Here is a 7,612-nt window from a genome sequence, read left to right on the forward strand (position 1 = left end):
TCTTAGTAGCTTTATTTCTTCAAGAAACTTTTGATGTATAAAAGTCCATGTTTGTGCTATAACAGATGGATTTTTATGCAAAAGAACCATGAACAAGTATTAGTTATTTTTTTTGTTCGATTTCAAAAAATAGTTCAATGTGGAAATACTTGATCTAAATATAGAGTTTTGCATAATAACTATAAAACATCAAAACACTGTTTTGAGTTGATTTAAGAATGTTTTACTCTTTTAGTTAAAAAAAATTTATGGGTTTACCAGTGAAATAAGTAATTTCAAGCTTTTCATGGACAAAAATAATAGGTTTGAGAATATATCTATTGTTTAGGTAATTTTTTCACAATATTGTGTTTAGTGTATCTGTATGATTAAAAGTTCCTGTCCACGACATCCATGGCTATCTTTTTCTCTGGTCATAACACTGCAATTAATTTGTGTGGGTGTCTCGGGTCAATTACCAATTATAATGGAAAACATAACTAATCTTTAAACTATAATTTTTTTGGGAAAAAGCCGCAAAATACGTCATCTATTTTTTATTTTGACGTTTAATATCTGATTTTTTTGGTTAGAAAATTAATATACGAATTAATAAAACGTGTAGTTTAATACCCGAAACGAGGTGTCCAGTATTATTAATCATTTTGTTTTGTTTTGAAGCTTTTTTAGAAATCTTTTTAGATTTGGGTTTGTAATATTTTATTTGTGATATTAATAACAACTATTTGGGTTGATTAAAATCAAAATCTTATTAACAGTTGTTTTTAATTCAAATAAAATAAAAATTAAATCCATGTCATCTATAAATTAATAATTAATAAAAATATATAAGGGTAAAATTGGAATATTTATTTTGTTAAGAAATCGTAAGTATGAAAATGACAACATTTAATTTTCGGGTATTAAACTACACGTTTTTATTAATTCGTGTATTAATTTTCTAACAAAAAACACCGGATATTAAACGTCCAAATAAAAAATAGATAAAGTATTTTTGGCTTTTACCCTAACTTTTTTCGATTAATGCTCTTCGTGGTCCAATCGAGTTAATTTTGCTAACCTAATGCTCATATGATAGTTGTCTCTTCGGATAAGTATATAAATTAAGAACAAACTGAATGGAAGAGTAAGAGGAGACGAGCTTTGTTCCTAGAATATTTTTGCATCAAGCCAGATACAGTGCAAACTATTATCCTGAAAGAAAAGTTTCAATCTTTTTACCTTTGAAACAAAAGTTTAATATCTAAATTTTTCCAAATTAATAGTTCGAAATTTTTACCACAAAAAATAATAATAATTCGAGATCTAATTGCGTAAATCGAAGCTGTGATGCAAGAAGACAAGGACTCCTTGGAAGGAAAGATATTGGTTTATTGGTTTACTGTTTACTTAACCGATTATAATCAGAAAAACTTGATTTTGGTCCTATTAAAACCAAACAAGCATTAAAGAAGATAAATATTGAAGCAAATAAGACAAAAAAAAACTAAACAAATGAAAAAAAAAAATTGAGATTGTCTAATTAAAAACCTGACATCTCATTCGGAATCGAACCGAATATCCGAACACCAATAACTAAACATTAGTATTATCATTGATGTCTACTGACATGGTTCTACAATTTGGTTTTACAAATAAAAGGTGACATGATAGATTGTGTGAAAACTACATTTACTGTGTTGATCTGGATAATCTGAGAAGACTCGTTAAGCTTCTTTTATTAGTTGTAGATTACTAAATCAATTATAAAAAAAAAATTAAATAACAAAACAGTTATTAAACCAATAACAATGAAGATTTTAGTGTTGAAGTTGAGATGACAATATCAGTGAGGATTGCGTTCTTGAGTGGATAGCTCTTAAAGTAATTAAACCAATAACAATGAATTTTACTATTAATGTAAAAAATCATAAACCAATAAAAATGAACAGAGGGAGGTGGGGGCTTCGTGCCTTGTTACTTCTCCGGTTGGTTGGTTTGGCTTTGGTGAGCAGAGGGAGGTGGGGGCTTATCTTCGGTCTAGTTCCTGTGGTCGGTTTTCGGTATTCTCTTGCCGGATCTGTCGACCTTCCTCGTTTAGCCGTTGTGTGTGCCTTGTATGTATGAGATCTGGATATTTGCGGCGGGTAAGGCTGGGTTAAGTTTTGTTTGTAGGTCTTGGTTTTTTGCAAAAGGAGGGCAACTGTGAGCGCATCCTTTCTCTGACGGCAAAGGTGTAGTAGGCAGTGGCAGACCCATGATAAAATTTTAGGAGGTCAATTACTGGAAAAAATTATTAATTGGTCATATTGACAGTTCGAACTCAAGTATGGGAATGTCAACAGTGCAAAATTTACCATCTGTGCAACTGAAATTTTATGAAATTACATATAAAAACAAACTATTTATTTAGTTTAACCAGGTCAGGTGACCCACCTCCTTCCTTAGTGGGTCCGCTGTTGGTAGTAGGTTCTCTCATTTGATGCGATGGTGGCTCTGATTTGGAGGTTGGGATGATCCTAGATCAATGAGACTGAGTTGTGGACGCCAATGATAAGTGGTGGATTCTTTTCGAGGCTCACACTCTAAATTTATAGATGTGGTTGCGGCAGAAGTCAGTGGAGAAACAGTTGGTAGCGCTGTTTTGTTTGGCGGAACCTTTGGGTGTCTAGAAGGCGCTTGTGGATCTTTGCTCAAAGATGCGGAGGACTCCAGAACTGGAGGAGAGGTGTTAGAACCCAAGGGGTTAGATTGCTAGGAGTGGGATCTAACTTCAGTAGAGCCGGTCGAAGACTTGTGCAGTCCAGGAGCTCTATAGCGGATTAGGTGGGTCATCGGGAAAGAGGTGGACATGGAAACCAAACACTTATGTTAAACTCCAATGGCCTTGTCGCAAAGCCGTGGGGCTTGTGTTTGCTGGTACAACTGCATCGAGTCTCTACTTCCGGTCGTCAACAGGTTCTGATCTTCTCCACCGGCAACATTTTAGTTTTTCTCCGTTTTCCTTTTCTGTAATTGTCTTTTCGTTTGTAAAAAGTTTTGGCCCTGTCCATTTAAATTAGAAAGCCTATTTAATTTTAATACAAATTATTATTAAAAAAAGTAATAATAAAAAAAAAAAGAAAAAAAAGAAATCTAAGAATTTTATATATATCTTTAAAAAGAAAAATTAGCATTTACACCCACTTTTACAAAAATTAATAGCATAGACACTTATAGCCCATGTTTTAAAAATCGCTAGGCGCTAGTCAGCTGGTCGAAGAGGGCCCAGCGATTAATTGATTAATTAGGGATTACACGGGGATTAATCGGGAACTAGTTGTAAAGTATTTTTAATATTTTTATAATTAATATTAGGTATTAGAACTTTTGGTGGTTATATATTTCATTTGTGTGTGAATCAATAAAATTTGGCGCAGCTCTGTTGGTTATAAACCCCTCTCCTAAAGCATGTAGCATGGTTCGACCCTCATTAGCTCCATTTTATGTATTTTCGTCCTTTTATTAACAAAGGACAAAATAATCTTTTCCAAGTCATCTTCTCCAACCCAATTTTTCTGAACCTCCAAACCTAGTTATGACCGCCAATCATTTAAATACTTGTTTTTCATCGATTTATTCTTCAATTCAATTGTTTTTAATAACTAGATGTTAGATCTAATATCGATCATATATCCTATTTTGAGCAAAAAATTTTTTTTTTTGTTTTCCCGATTTTAAAACCGATTTGGATAAAATCCGGCGGTGGTGATAGAGGGTCGAGAGGGTTGATCGAGGGTCGAGGGTCGATCGCGGGTCGTTCGAGAGTCGAGAGGACTCCGCCAAACGATTAACCGGCGCTTTGGCGGCCGCGTTTTAAAACAGGGCTTATAGCTATTGATATACTTTGTGTTTGTATAGTTACTTTAATACCCTCTAACTACAAGTTTATTAACAAAATACCCTCTTCTTTTGTCTACAAAAACTTTTCTACATTTTAATTTTTAATTGATTTTCTTTCTTGCTCTTTCTTTATCCTCTCTTTTTCTCTTTTTTCTTTTATTTGCCAACAATTAAGACAGTCATTTTCAAAAAAATATATGTTTATTTTTATACAACAAGTTATTGATTATATGTAAATGCAGATTTTTTGGCACGTCAAGTGCGTACATCTCCGCAAAATATTTTATATGTAAACAGTTTTCCATCAATTGGCTCATATAAGCTAATCTTTTGTTGACCAAAAAAAGGCGTTATAATTATATTTTTTCTATATTTTAATATGTATAATGATACATTTTTGATGAATTATTATATTATACACTATCCATTTGTTGTTGAACATTTGTTCAGTGATAAGTGGATGATCAATTGCACTATTGTTAATAGATACTACTTACTTGTGTTTAGTCATACAAAAAATATATCAAATCCTATTTGATTAAAAAATTTGTGGTTTTGTTTTGACTACTGATTAATCAAAACAAAAGAATACAAGTCATTTTTATTTCTCAAATATATGACTAACTCAAGTAAATTCACCAAGTCCCTACTCACTAAACTAAGCTCTAAACCTAAACTTTCAAAGAAAAACATGACCATATCCATATGACCATGTTGTCGTATCCATAAATTTTAATAGTATTCACATGACCATGGTCATATGGATTCGATATTGTCGTTGTTCTCTAAACCATAAAACTAGACCTAAACAACAAAATAATAAATCATAAACCCTCTATACTTGTGACACCCCGGCTTGCGGAGAGGTTTAAAAGAATTGATTTGGCTACCTATGTCACAAAAGTGCACTTATCTTTTCGGTCAAAGGTCCTGAGAGAACTTCAGAGTTAATCGTGCTTGAGCTGGAGTAGTCTCAGGATGGGTGACCTTTCGGGAAGTGACTGTCGGAACTATGCAAGTGAGGAAAAAACAGAGAGAAAGATCATGTGGTGATTTGTAGGGACGGTAACAAGTCTTTAAAGCCTCCCAGACGTAACAAAACGTTTCAGATATGGATGGGCTCATGGACCTAGTGAGAGGACGTGAGGTCCATTAAGGAAGGTGCGCTCATATACTGGAATTAGACATGGGGTGCAATGAGAGGTGGCGGTCGAAGCGTTACAACACTAAACCTTATACAATATATAGTAAATAATAAACCTTAAACCATAAACAATTAACAAGAAAATAAAAACAATACACCCTACCTTCTAAATGTAGACACAAAATCCACATAAGTCTTAAACCCTAAAAATATCATTATAGTTTAGGGTTTAGGTTTTAAGGGTTATATGGATTCATTGTCTATGTTTTGGGTTCAGATTGTATGGTCTAGGGTGCAAGGTTTAGGTAAGAGTTTAGGGTTTAGCTTTTCGGATTTAGGTTTTAATGTTAAACATTTAGGGTTTAGCGTTTAGGTTTTAAGGTTTAGGTATTAAGGCTTATGAGGATGATTCTATGTTTTGGGTTCAAAATTTAGGATTTAGGGTTTAAATTTTAAGGTGTAGGATTTTGGTTTTGGGTTCAAAGTTTATGTTCTAGGGTTTAGGGCAATTGGTGGCAACTTGTCCTGTGGGAAGGTTGTTAAAGGGTGGGGACCAGGGTTCGAGGAACGCCTGGTACACCAATAACCTACTGTGGATTTGGATGAATAGTTCCATTTGCCCAGTGAGGGGTTAGGATCGATGCCCTGCAGGGCCAGCTTGGGGTCCATTGGGGCAGCTAGCGGTGGGCTAGTGGGGTCCGCGGGACGGGTTGTCACATAAAAATCGATTTTTATTGTAACAACCTGTCCCGTGGACCCCGCTAGCCTCACTGCTAGCCGCCCAAACGGACCCCAAGCTGGNAAAATAGACTAAGTGTTTCGTGTGAATTTGAAAATAGCATGTTACCATAAAAACTGACTTAGAAGCAACATAATGACAAAATTTTCAAAAAAGATTAAATGTTTTGTGTGATATTGTAAAATGGGACAATTGCATTTTGTATACCTTTATTTGGCCTTGAATGCAATAGTAAACCCCATATTCGACATTTGAGAAACATAACCACCAAAGGTAATGAAATTACAATTGACTTCTTTACGACCAAACAAAAAACAGAAGCCGAAATGACAGATGTAACCCGGAGGAAGTCTGCAATAGATTTCTTTAATGTCGATTACAAATTAACGTCAACAAGAAGACATAAAAAGACGTCTACTCCTTAATTTAAATTTTATTTAAAAAATTATAAAAAATAATTTGATAAACCTATTAATAAAATAATAACTACATAGACTTTATGCATTGAAATAAAATAAATTTACATATAAACGAGTCAAATTAAACAAGGAAAGATTGATTAGGCTAAAATTATTTGATTTAGAGTTTGCTTAAGTAGATTTCTCTGTAGACTTCTCTGTAGACTATTGGTGGTTGACTTTATTATGCCATCAACTTTTAACATTATATTATCTTAATTTCACCGATAATTTAACCAAACCGATAGTTGAACCTAACCGAATGCATACCGATTTATTGATTTTAACGTAACCGAATAATTTAACCATATATATACTTCTCTCTATAACTAAAACCTAAGACCATCTTTACTGGTGATTTCTCTCACCGTTACTCTTGTAATTGGGGCCCAAAAGATAATAAAAAATTTATTTTTTGGTCCATTAACAAGAGAATCGACTCTCCTGGAAGGAATTGAGGAACGCATTAAGCAACGCTACGTGGCGCGTTTTGGTACGTTGATACATAAATATAAATTTTTTTTTTATTTTCTATTTTCTTCCTTCTTTCTTTCCCAATCTTCTCTCTTTTCTCTAAGGCGAATCGACTGAAAACCAGAAAAATCAATCGATTCTTCTCTGTTTCGACCCTCCCTGCCGTTATCGTCATCTGGATAATTATCTCCACTGGCGCGACTTTGGGCTGGAGAGATGGTCACTGGCCTGGAGAAATCACCGGACCTCTCTTCCTCCTTTGGTATGTTTCTTCTTCTTCGTTTTTCCTTTCAATTCTGAGAGTTGCGTCGGAGTCGGAGTATGAAGATTCAGGTGACGCGGCATCTGGGCTGAGAGTTTTCGCGGAGCAGGTGAAATCAAAAAGTTTGTCGGACAAATTGACGATCGAGAAACAAGTGTCGGAGTTTGAAGTTGTGATCTCTGTTCTAGATCGCTAATTTGTTATGTCTCTGTTCTCGAATCTAAATTTTGAACTGAGTATCGTCATCCTCATCTATGTATGGTCATGTGGAGAAATTAGCTGAAGAGAGAGATAAGGAAAGGAGCTGCCTCTGTTGAAGGTGTTGAAGCCAAGCTATGGCAGGTGAGAAGGGGTTTTAACTACTTTGTTTCTGTTGATGAAAGTACTCTTGCATTGTCAATCTCACAAAAAAGGCTATGAAGTGTCTTTAATACTATGATTGAGTCTTTTAAGTAGTTTGGGCCATTTCCATTTTTCAAGTTTCTTAATTTTGGATTCTTGACTGCTCATCTGCTTTGCATTTTCTAGACTCATGAATTACCATTAGGCTTAGTTATATAAATCTATGTGAATCATTGAAATTGATGAACTGTTGTTGGCCATAGGTACCTGAGATGCTACCAGAAGAAGCACTTTCTAAGATGAGCGCACCACCAAAGAGTGAATCCCCAATC

Source organism: Camelina sativa, chromosome 9 (genome assembly GCF_000633955.1).
Source record: "Camelina sativa cultivar DH55 chromosome 9, Cs, whole genome shotgun sequence".
NCBI classification, from domain to species: domain Eukaryota; kingdom Viridiplantae; phylum Streptophyta; class Magnoliopsida; order Brassicales; family Brassicaceae; genus Camelina; species Camelina sativa.